Source organism: Musca domestica, unplaced genomic scaffold (genome assembly GCF_030504385.1).
Source record: "Musca domestica strain aabys unplaced genomic scaffold, Musca_domestica.polishedcontigs.V.1.1 24, whole genome shotgun sequence".
NCBI lineage: Eukaryota > Metazoa > Arthropoda > Insecta > Diptera > Muscidae > Musca > Musca domestica.
Genome location: NW_026712272.1, coordinates 5,238,958 through 5,251,764, shown reverse-complemented (window position 1 = coordinate 5,251,764; position 12,807 = coordinate 5,238,958). Strand labels below are relative to the sequence as shown.

At 36.3% G+C, this 12,807-nt stretch overlaps 1 protein-coding gene across 3 annotated transcripts in view; it reads right to left on the bottom strand.

The window, feature by feature from the left end:
- LOC101900847 (uncharacterized) overlaps positions 1-12,807 on the bottom strand; it is a 141,426-nt gene that overhangs the window by 48,260 nt on the left and 80,359 nt on the right. The window lies entirely within an intron of this gene.

The following is a 12,807-nucleotide window of genomic DNA, read 5'->3' as shown; positions in this document are numbered from 1 at the left end:
CAGAGATGACAGAGATAATTTATCAAAATAATTCGGTTTTGAGTAATTTAGTATATTTGGAATAGAAAAAATCTGATTTCCGTTCATGTGGGAAAAAGGAGTATTTTCTGAAAGAAAACTGAGACTTCAGCGCGAAATGAGGTCAGATTATTTAGATAGAAAAACACCGATCCCAAGGGCGTGAACTGAGTTATGATATTTTTCTATAGAAAAACAGCGACTTTAGGTCTGATATTTTTCTATAGAATACCAGAGACCTTAGGTCTGATATTTTTTCTATAGAAAAAACAGCGACCTTAGGTCTGATATTTTTTCTATAGAAAAAACAGCGACCTTAGGTCTGATATTTTTTCTATAGAAAAAACAGCGACCTTAGGTCTGACATTTTTTCTATAGAAAAAACAGCGACCTTAGGTCTGATATTTTTTCTATAGAAAAAACAGCGACCTTAGGTCTGATATTTTTCTATAGAAAAAACAGCGACCTTAGGTCTGATATTTTTTCTATAGAAAAAACAGCGACCTTAGGTCTGATATTTTTTCTATAGAAAAAACAGCGACCTTAGGTCTGATATTTTTTCTATAGAAAAAACAGCGACCTTAGGTCTGATATTTTTTCTATAGAAAAAACAGCGACCTTAGGTCTGATATTTTTCTATAGAAAAAACAGCGACCTTAGGTCTGATATTTTTTCTATAGAAAAAACAGCGACCTTAGGTCTGATATTTTTCTATAGAAAAAACAGCGACCTTAGGTCTGATATTTTTCTATAGAAAAACAGCGACCTTTAGGTCTGATATTTTTCTACAGAAAAACAGCGACCTTTAGGTCTGATATTTTTCTATAGAAAAAACAGCGACCTAAGGTCTGATATTTTTCTATAGAAAAAAACAGCGACCTTAGGTCTGATATTTTTCTATAGAAAAAAACAGCGACCTTAGGTCTGATATTTTTCTATAGAAAAAAACAGCGACCTTAGGTCTGATATTTTTCTATAGAAAAAAAAAACAGCGACCTTAGGTCTGATATTTTTCTATAGAAAAACAGCGAACTTAGGTCTAATATTTTTCTATAGAAAAACAGCGAACTTAGGTCTAATATTTTTCTATAGAAAAACAGCGACCTTAGGTCTAATATTTTTCTATAGAAAAACAGCGACCTTAGGTCGGATATTTTTCTATAGAAAATACAGCGAACTTGGGTCGGATATTTTTCTATAGAAAAACAGCGACCTTAGGTCTGATATTTTTCTATAGAAAAAAACAGCGACCTTAGGTCTGATATTTTTCTATAGAAAAAAACAGCGACCTTAGGTCTGATATTTTTCTATAGAAAAAAACAGCGACCTTAGGTCTGATATTTTTCTATAGAAAAAAACAGCGACCTTAGGTCTGATATTTTTCTATAGAAAAAAACAGCGACCTTAGGTCTGATATTTTTCTATAGAAAAAAACAGCGACCTTAGGTCTGATATTTTTCTATAGAAAAAAACAGCGACCTTAGGTCTGATATTTTTCTATAGAAAAAAACAGCGACCTTAGGTCTGATATTTTTCTATAGAAAAAAACAGCGACCTTAGGTCTGATATAATTCTATAGAAAAAAACAGCGACCTTAGGTCTGATATTTTTAGAAAAATATCCGACCTAAGGTCGCTGTTTTTCTATAGAAAAATATCCGACCTAAGGTCGCTGTTTTTCTATAGAAAAATATCCGACCTAAGGTCGCTGTTTTTCTATAGAAAAATATCCGACCTAAGGTCGCTGTTTTTCTATAGAAAAATATCCGACCTAAGGTCGCTGTTTTTCTACAGAAAAATATCCGAACTAAGGTCGCTGTTTTTCTATAGAAAAATATCCGACCTAAGGTCGCTGTTTTTCTATAGAAAAATATCCGACCTAATGTCGCTGTTTTTCTATAGAAAAATATCCGACCTAAGGTCGCTGTTTTTCTATAGAAAAATATCCGACCTAAGGTCGCTGTTTTTCTATAGAAAAATATCCGACCTAAGGTCGCTGTTTTTCTATAGAAAAATATCCGACCTAAGGTCGCTGTTTTTCTATAGAAAAATATCCGACCTAAGGTCGCTGTTTTTCTATAGAAAAATATCCGACCTAAGGTCGCTGTTTTTCTATAGAAAAATATCCGACCTAAGGTCGCTGTTTTTCTATAGAAAAATATCCGACCTAAGGTCGCTGTTTTTCTATAGAAAAATATCCGACCTAAGGTCGCTGTTTTTCTATAGAAAAATATCCGACCTAAGGTCGCTGTTTTTCTATAGAAAAATATCCGACCTAAGGTCGCTGTTTTTCTATAGAAAAATATCCGACCTAAGGTCGCTGTTTTTCTATAGAAAAATATCCGACCTAAGGTCGCTGTTTTTCTATAGAAAAATATCCGACCTAAGGTCGCTGTTTTTCTATAGAAAAATATCCGACCTAAGGTCGCTGTTTTTCTATAGAAAAATATCCGACCTAAGGTCGCTGTTTTTCTATGGAAAATGGTATTCCAGCTAGAGAAGATCCGAAAAAGAATTTCTGGCCACAGAGGACCAGAAAAAGGACTTTTAGCTGCAGAGGGTCTGTAGAAGTCCTTCAGGTTATCGAAGACCTATAAAAAGTATTGTGGCTATAGAAGTTCTGAAAAATGATTTCTGGCTATAAAAGTCCCATAAAGGTCTTCTGGCTACAGTAGACCTGTAAAAGTTCTTCGGGTTATAGAAGACCGGTAAATGGTCTTCTAGCTACAGAAGACCTGAAAAACGTCTTATAGCTCAGAAAATCTGTGGAAGTCCTCTGGCTACAAAAGTTCTATTAAGGCCTTCTGGCTACAGAAGGCTTGTGAAATTATTTCACGTTCTAGAAGACCTGTAAAAAGTCATCTGGATACGGAAGACCAGAAAAAGGTCTTCTAACTACAGCAGACTGAAAAAGTCATTCTATCTAAAAAAAGGACTTCTATCTATCAAGAGTCTCCCGGATACAGCAGACATATAAAAGGACTTTAATCTACTGAAGACCTGTAAAAGTCCTTCAGGTTGTACAAAAACCTGTCAAAGGTCTTCTGTCTACAGAAAACCTGAAAAGGTCTTCTGACTTGTCCTTCTATATACAAAAGAAATAGAACTTCAGCTACAGAGAAGTTCATCAGGTCGAAAACCCATAACCCATCAGGCCGAACCCCATAAAACGTACTCCGGCTACAGAAGACCTGAAAAAGGACTTCTGACTATAAAAGTCACATAAAGCTCTTCTGGCTATAGTAGCCCTGTAAAAGTCCTTCGGGTCATAGAAGACCGGTAAATGGTCTACTAGCTACAGAAGACCTGAAAAAGGACGTTAAGCTAAAGAGGGTCTGTATAAGTCCTTCAGGTTGCCGAAGACCTATAAAAGGTCTTCTGGCTACGAAAGACCTGAAAAAGGACTTCTGGCTACAGTAGACCTGTAAAAGTCCTTCGGGCTGTAGGAGACGGGTGAATGGTCTTCTAGCTACAGAAGACCTGAAAAAAATTTTCTAGCTCAGAAGATCTGTAGAAGTTCTCTGGCTACAAAAGTCCTTTTGACTATAGAAGACTTGTAAAATTATTTCAGGTTATAGAAGACCTGTGAAACGCCATCTGGGTACGGAAGACCAGAAAAAGGTCTTCTAACTACAGCAGACTGAAAAAGTCATTCTATCTAAAAAAAGTACTTCTATCTACCAAGAGTCTTCCGGATACAGCAGATCTATAAAAGGACTTCAATCTACTGAAGACCTGTAAAAGTCCTTCAGGTTGTACAAAAACCTGTAAAAGGTCTTCTGTCTACAGAAAACCTGAAAAGGTCTTCTGACTTGTCCTTCTATATACAAAAGACCTGTAAAAGGATTTTTGTCCAGAGAAGGACTGTAAAAATCCTTCAGGTTATATGAGACCTGTAAATGTCCTTCAGATTATAGAAGACCTGTAAATGGACTTTTGGCTAGAGAAGACCTGTAAAAATCTTTCAGGTTATAGAAGACCTGTAAAAGTTCTTTTGGCCTTCGAAGTCCTATAAAAGGACTTCTATCTACAGAAGACCTGTAAAAGTCCTTGAGGTTATAAATGCCCTGACAATGTTCTTCTGACCTTTAACTGAGGTCGGATATTTTTTTTTATAGAAAAATATAAACCCAAAAAAATCGACGGATTTTTTTTCGATTTTTTCTCTTCGAATGAAATATATGCAAAGAGTTCTCAATCATTGTTTTCAAAATATTTTTGAAGTACACACACACATTTACAAAATTTCCCGGTGTCCAAAACTGAAAACCGCAATTGCGGGAGAAAAAAATGTATGTCGAGTGACTCAGTGAAATGTAATGCTGGTGATAAGAGTATTATTACTGCTCAACTAGCTTGCGAATGATATGAGGGGGTTCATGTTGTTGTTGTTGTTGTTGTTTTTTTTTTTGTTATTTAAAAGGATTTTTTTGTTTTTTTTTTTGCCACAATCCCTGTTGGTAATAAAATACATTCTGAGATTGCATCACATCATCATACAGGTTGGGCTGACTTGTTGGTTGGTTGGTTAGCTGGCTGGTCAGTTAGTTGTTGGTCATAAAGGTGCGTGTGGCCATACCAGCCAGTTGTTGTTGGCAAATATTTTAAGTTGTAATCTTTTTTTTTCGTAACAATGCTAAGTACTTCTTTTGGCATATCAGCTAATTTTCATATAAACGCGAACCCCGTTCTCTGCTTGACTTCCTAATCTTTTAAATGGCCAACAAGAAGGTCCTTGTTTTCTACACCCTAGATTTTGGCTGTGCCAAGCGACATGTAAATCCCGGCTAAGTAAGTAATTAATTCATAATTTTAATTAGCCACCAACATTATTTCATTTCATATTTAATTTCAGCCATTTGTTGTGGGGCTTGTTGAGGTCCAAAGGAAGAGAAAAACCTCAGCTCAGTAGTCCTAGTTTTCGCTGTACGTGCCTAAATATATTAAATTAATTTTTATATGTCCTGTTTTGTTGTTGTTGTTAAGAGGTTTTATTTCATTTAGTTTATTTGTTGCTGTTCTCGTTTTATGATTTCGGATAACAAATCTGTGTTGCGGAGTCCCACAGCTGGAGGGGGCTCCGGCATTTTCTTCCATTTAAATCAGGGAGTGTTTTGCTTATATTTTGTAAAATGAGCTCAGCTCGGTTTTTTATGAGCCCAAAAATAGTAGTTTTTGTTGCTGTTGTTATTGTTGTGGGGTTATAGTTCGCGTTAAAATGCAAGTGGAGGTGTAGTGCGGAGGAAGCTTTATTGTAATTAACACAAAATTTATTACATCCTTTTTATGCGTTTCTTCCGGCTGAGAGTGTGTGTGTGTGCAAGTGAGCGAGAAAAGAAGAGGGGGGGGGGGGGGGGGGGGGGGAGTGAATGTTAGAAACAAATTGTTAAGACCTCACTTAAACAGAGACAGAAAGTTCAGTTTAGCCCTGAGGTCGCAGTTTTTCTATAGAAAAATATACGATCTCAGTTCAGCCCTAAAGGTGAGAGTACATAAGCCTCTTGAAGTCTCCGCATGGTATATTTTGTGACATATCATAAAGGAATACCAGAGCCGGACCTAACTTCTGCCGTCGTTTCCCGTTATTATTTGACATTGCCTAGCCATGATACCAAGCTGCTTATGTACCCTCACCTTAAGATAGTTGTTTTTCCATAGAAAAATATCCTACCTCAATTTAGGACTAAGGACGTTGTTTTTCTATGGAAAAAATATCCGACCTCAGTTCAGGGAACAATCTACATGAGTAAAAACTTTAGGTTTTTCTGAAATTTCTTCCAAAGGTGGATATTTGACCCAAAAGTCTGGATCCAGTACCCTGGGAAGTTATATCAGAATTATCGATTTTTTGAACCCGATTTTTTTTATGAAAACCCCAAGGGACTACCGGGTTCAAAGTCCCTTATCTCTGGATCCAGGAAAGATAATAACACATATTGTAGTAGTTTGGAAAGGTTATGGTGTCCACTATAATTTGGTATATATTCTGTGGACTCCAAAAATGTTATTTCCTGAGGGATTTTTTAAAAATACCGGGTCCAAAAATCGATCATTTTGATATAACTCCCGAACCATTTCAAATAACCCCATCATGGGACCACTTGTTGGATATTGTCCATAACGGTTTTTTTAGGTATGGATCTAGTCTTGATCTTGGAGCCGGATTGTTGGGTCCAATATCCGGGTGCTCTGGTCCGTCCCCAAGAAAAAAATACTTCCCAAAGTACCTACCTCTGGAAAAATTTTAAAAAATTTTGAGGTTTTTTTTCGAAACTAGAGTTAAGCCTAGTTAACCCCGGTAATCAGAAGACCTTTTTTAGGTCTTCTCTAACCTGAAGGACTTTTCCATATCTTCTGTAGCTAGAAGACCTTTAGCAGGTCTTCTGTACCCACAAGACATTTTACAGGACTTTTATAACCTGAAGGACTTTTACAGGCCTTCTGTAGCTATAAGTGCAGAAGACTTTTTACAGGCATTTTGGGTATAGATATAGGGATTCTTCAAGTCTTCTATAGTCAGAGGGACTTTTACAGAACTCCTATAACCCAAAGGACTTTTACAGATCTTCTATAACCTAAAGAACTTTTACAGTTCTTCTCTGGATAGAAGTCCTTTTATAGGTAATTTGTATCCAGGAGACCTTTTACAGTCCTATTATAGCTATAGTTCTTTTTCAGGCCTTCTGTAGCCAGAAGACCTTTTATAGGTCTTCGATGACCTGAAGGAATTCTACAGATATTCTGCAGCTACAAGTCCTTTTTCAGGTGTCACTTAACCAGAGACCTTTTTTAGGTCTTTTATAACCCGAAGGACTTTTACAGATACCTTTTTGCTCAACAGATACCTTTTTAGGTATTTTATAACCCGAAGGTCTTTTAGAGATACTTTTTTGCTGAACAGATACCTTTTTAGGTCTTTTATAACCCGAGGGACTTTTACAGTTTTACTGTGGCTGGAAGGGAATACCTTTTTATAGGTCTTCTCAAATCTGTAGGACTTTTACAGATCTTCTATAGCTAGAAGTTCTTTTATAGGTCTTTTGTAGCTAGAAAAACTTTTACAGGACTTTTATAATCAGAAGTCCTTTTTCAGATCCTCTGTAGCCAGAAGACTTTTATAGGTTTTCTACAACCTAAAGGACTTTCACAAACTTTCTGTAGCTAGACTATACCTTTTTTATTTTATAGGTCTTCTGTAGCCAGAAGAATTTTTACGGCCTTTGAGGCCTTCTGTACCCAGAAAACTCTTTATAGATCTTCAATAGCCTAAAGGACTTTTACACATTTTCTATAGCTAGAAGTCCTTTTGTAGCCAGAATAAATTTTACGGGACTTTGCTAAAGAAGCCCTTTTATAGTTCTTCTGTAGCCATAAGACCTTTTTTCAGGTCTTCTATAACCTGAAGGACTTTTAAAAATATTTTACAGATGTTATCTGAAGGACTTTTACAGATCTTGTCTTTTTTTCAGCTGTTCGGTAGCCAGAAGACCTTTCACAGGTCTGCTATATCTTGAAAATCTTCTTCAGGTCTCCTGTAGCTAGAAATCTTTTTTCAGGACTTTTATAACCTAAAGAATTTTTACAGGTCATTTGTAGCAAGAAGTCCTTTTATAGGACATTTTCAGGTATTCTGTAAGTCGAAGACATTTTACTGTCCTGATATAACCTGAAGGACATTTAAGTGTCTACTATGGTCTAAAGAAATATTATAAGTCCTTTGTGCTGAACACGTTTTACAAATGTTCTGAGGGTCTTCAGTTCTTTTTCAGGACTTCTATAGCAAAGGACCTAAATATGGTCTCAATGACCTTTTAAGGTCTTCGATACGCAAAATACCCTCTATAGGGGTTTTAATGGCAGAAATACTTTCATGGTCGTCCAAGGACTATCAAAGGATATTCTATAGACCGAAGGCCACAGAAAGTTATTTTAGAATAAATCTCTTATGTTTAGTGGGTGTCCTGTGAATTGAGTACAGTCTGAGAAATTTTCCGTCTTTGGAAGAATTTTTTTATCTCCATGCTTACTAATATGTTTCCTTTTCTCATATGTCCTGTTCCATAAAACCATTCACATTTTGCACCTACCAAAACAAGGAGTGTCCTTTTTAGTATCCTTCACTCCTTCCTTATCTTTTTTTTCGCCACCATAAAAAATGTAATTCTACACAAAATATTACATAAATCCTTTTTTAAGCGAATTATGTTTTCACAAATCACATTTTGTAAATTATGTTCAGAAGCAGAGAGAGAGAGGGGAGAGGAAAAGAAAACTCATTTAAATTAAATGTTAAAAAAATGTGGAAATTTGTAGTTTTACAATGGTCAGTGGATGAAGATGAAGGTGGGAGGGTGAGGGTGAGGGGCATTGCAATTTGTATAACAAGTTTTTTATGGCTCGCAGCAAACGCACCTTCTTTGGAAACTATGAAAAAAAAAAACGAAAAAAAAAAACAGGGAGGATAGGCAGGCACACAATGTGCGTAAGGACTTCCCCTTACACCTTGTCCCGCTTTGAGTTACCATTCTTGGTAAGCTTTTTTGTTTTTGGTATTTTACATTTTTGATTAGCGATAAAGATCTGGTCATAATTTATGACATCATTTGAAATGAAAGAATGTCACCAAAATACTAAAGAATTCCCTCACCCCTACCAGGGCAGAATATTTCTAGGAATAAATAAAGGAGAAATAAAAAATACTATTTTTTCTCTCTTTTTTGTTCATTTTGGGTTAATAAAAATTCTTTTTATTTTCTTTATCGCCATTTCTAGGGGGGAGTCTATAAATCAATTTTTTGACAAATTTATTAAAGTTCTGAATGTGTGTGTGTGTGTTTGTATGTAAGGCGAATTGTTTTAGCAAGCCAAACAACTAACACAAATTCCATTCCATTCTTTTGGTAAAGGGGGAGGGGAGTTAGACGTGGCATAATATTCAAATATATATTTTTTTTTGGTTTAGAAATAAATATAATTTAGACATTAAGTTTTAGTTGCGTTTCATATTTTTGCTCGGGGATGGGGAATCGTTGTGGGAAAAAATACCAAACTTTTTCGATAAGCCCATACTTTTTTTTTCGCTTCCATCTTACGTATTGTGGTTTCCTCCTAACTCGATACCGAGGAGTTTGGCTCCTTGTGGGCCCGTTGTATATTTATAATAAATCCAAAGTAGGTCTGTAATAAAATATTTGTGACACCATTAAAATTTATATTCCATAGTTTATGTTGTTCCGACGACAACATCAACAACAACCACATCATTGTCAGAATAATAAGAATTTTTGTTGTTGTGTGCCAACAACTTTTGTGTTATTGCAAAGTTTTTTGTTTTCTATTTTTTTTTTCTGTTTTTGTTGTTGCCATGGCAATTTAAGTTAATAAATTTTTATTGTTGAATATTTATGCCAGTCAAATAAGTTATTTTCCTTTTTTTTTTATTTCTTTACATTTTCCCCTTGCAGGATGGGGGGAGGGGGAGAGTGAGAGTGAGAGGAGGCGTGGAGAGGGAGGAGGGCACCTGTGCAGAAAAACAATTTCTATAACTGTCATAACAAAATAGATAGTTTCCCCAAAAAACAATTTCCAATATTTTGAATGATAGCTAGCGATGGAGCGAATGAAACACACACACGTACACAAACATCGAAATGAAAATTTGAAACTATTTTCCAATACTCGAATTGTCAAATGTCAAACAGTAAATTTGAAATTTTTATTGGTTTATTGTAAATAAATAGGAAACTAGGATAGCAATAATAGTCTATTTACCAAACAATAGGTGCGAAAGGAGGGGATCCCCTCCTCCCTCCGTCTGGCCTCACTCCCTCCCACGGCCATTATATACGAGTTTCTAGGCATCAGGGAGGAGCTAAGGCAGCAGGGAGTCGCTATAGACGAGCTGAAGGCTCAGGGAATCACTACAGATGAGCTGAAGGGGCAGGGAGTCTCTATAGACGAGCCGAAGCGTCAGGGAGTCTCTATAGACGAGCTGAAGGCCGCAGGGAGTCTCTCTATAGACGAGCTGAAGGCCGCAGGAAGTCTCTCTATAGACGAGCTGAAGGCCGCAGAGAGTCTCTATAGACGAGCTGAAGCGTCATAGAGTCTCTATAGACGAGCTGAAGCGTCATAGAGTCTCTATAGACGAGCTGAAGCGTCATAGAGTCTCTATAGACGAGCTGAAGCGTCATAGAGTCTCTATAGACGAGCTGAAAACCGCAGAGAGTCTCTATAGACGAGCTGAACCTGTCAGAGAGTCTCTATAGACGAGCTGAAGCTGTCAGAGAGTCTCTATAGACGAGCCGAAGCGTCAGGGAGTCTCTATAGACGAGCCGAAGCGTCTGGGAGTCTCTATAGACGAGGTGAAGCATCAGGGAGTCTCTATAGACGAGCTGAAGCGTCAGAGAGTCTCTATAGACGAGCTGAAGGGCGCAGGGAGTCTCTATAGACGAGCTGAAGGGCGCAGGGAGTCTCTATAGACGAGCTGAAGGCCGCAGGGAGTCTCTTTAGACGAGCCGAAGCATCAAAGATTCTCTATAGACGAGCTGAAGGCCGCAGAGAGTCTCTATAGACGAGCTGAAAACCGCAGAGAGTCTCTATAGACGAGCTGAACCTGTCAGAGAGTCTCTAGAGACGAGCTGAAGCGTCAGAGAGTCTCTAGAGACGAGCTGAAGCGTCAGAGAGTCTCTAGAGACGAGCTGAATGGGACTTGACAGGACTTTTTCAGGTCTTCTGTAGTCAGAAGTCCCCTCATAGGTCTTCTGTAGCCAGAAGACCATTTGCGGGCTTCTATAACCTGAAGGACTTTTATATGTCTTCTGCAACCAGAAGTCCTTTTATAGGTCTTCTGAAGACAGAATATCTAAGGTAGAATTCCTTTTTCAGATTTTTTGTAGACAGAAGTCGTTTTAGAGGTCTTCTGTATCTTTAAGGACTTATACAGGTCTTCTCTAGACAGAAGTTCTTTTTCAGGTGTTTTAGAGTCTGAAGTCCTTTTTCCGGTCTTCGATAGCCAAATTACCCTTTACAGGTATTCTGAAGACGGAAGATCTTTTGCAGGTCCTTTATAACCAGAACGACTTTCGCAGGTCTTCCTTAGAAAGAGGCCCTTTTATGAGTCTTGTACATCCTGGAGGCATCCTTGAGGTCTTTTATAGATGGAAAGAAGTTTTCAGGCCTCCTATATTCAGAAGATATTTTACAGGTCTTTTATAACCTGAAGGACTTTTTTAAGCTTTTATATGACGGGCCCAAAATTCCTTTTAAGGGTATTCTGAAGCCCGAAAACCTTTTACAGGCCTTCTATACCATGAAGGACTTTTATCGGTCTTTCGTAGCCAGAAGTCCCTTTGAAGGTCTTCTGCAGCTATTAGACCATTAACAGGTCTTTTATAACCCGAAGGACTTTAGCAGGTCTGCTAAAACCCGTAGCTTATTTTCAGGACGTCTGTTAGTAAGAAAAAGCTTTAATAAATGTTTTTTAACCGAATTACCTTTCATAGGTCCTCTAGGGTCAAAATATACTTTGTAGGGGATTTATAGACGAGCTGAAACATTCGAGAGTATCTATAGACCTAAAGAACTTTTTAAAGACCATTCAAAAAAAAGTTTATTTTTGTACTTTTTACTCTAATAGTAAAATGAATAATCTCTTGGCTCCTCAATATTAGGATCACGATTCTAAATACTCCTCAATGCATCAAACGCCCTCTTGATTGCCTTTGTTTAGGGAAATGAAAAAAAAAAACAATGAGTCATGCTTGATTATCCTTTTCTCATATGAGAGGGGCGATTCCTTTCTCGGGCCAGATGACGCTTAGCCAATTGTCCATATGGCCGATGATGAGTTAAAATACCAAAGATTCTGGTGTGGTTAATTAACGTAAAAATAATGAATGGGAATCCTAGCAAAGGGGAAAGAGTTAAAATCCATGGATAATTACCAGGATATATTTCATATACCTAAATTGAATGGATTACAAGGAATTTTAATCCAAAAAAAATTTAAAAAAATATGGCGGCTCTACCTTCATTGTCTGCCGAATTTCTCTAATATTTTTATTATGTTTATACCCTTCACCAAAGTATGGAGGGTATATTAAGTTTCTCATTCCGTTTGTAACATCTCGAAATATACATTTTTAACCCCACAAAGTATATATATTTTTGATCAACATAAAATTCTATGTCGATTTAGCGATGTCCGTTCGCCTGTCCGTCTTTCCGCCTATCAGTATGTCCATTTGTGGAAACCACTCTAGCTTCCGAACGAAATGAAGTAGTTTGATAAAATTTTACTCAAAAGTATTTCATGTTATTTCATGTATTATTATTATTATAATTATTATTATTATTATTATTATTATTATTATTATTATTATTATTATTATTATTATTATTATTATTATTATTATTATTATTATTATTATTATTATTATTATTATTATTATTATTATTATTATTATTATTATTATCCCCATAACTAATATTATTATTCTTGTACTTTATTATTTTTTAAATTAATTATTTCAATTATTTTTATCAATAAAGAATGCTTCTGGGGATGACAATGTAAAAAAAATAAAATTAATTCTTCATTTAATTTACTTTCTTTCAAATTTTAATATTAATTTAGATATTGGCAAATTAAACATAAAAACTGTCACCTTTGGCCTAAGAGGTCATTTATTAAAACTCTCCAGTGGCCCTTGACATTCCCCTCTCCCCCCATGCCTTTGTTCATTAAGCCATTGTTTTTTTCCAAGCATTTGACATTATTTCAGGTCCATTA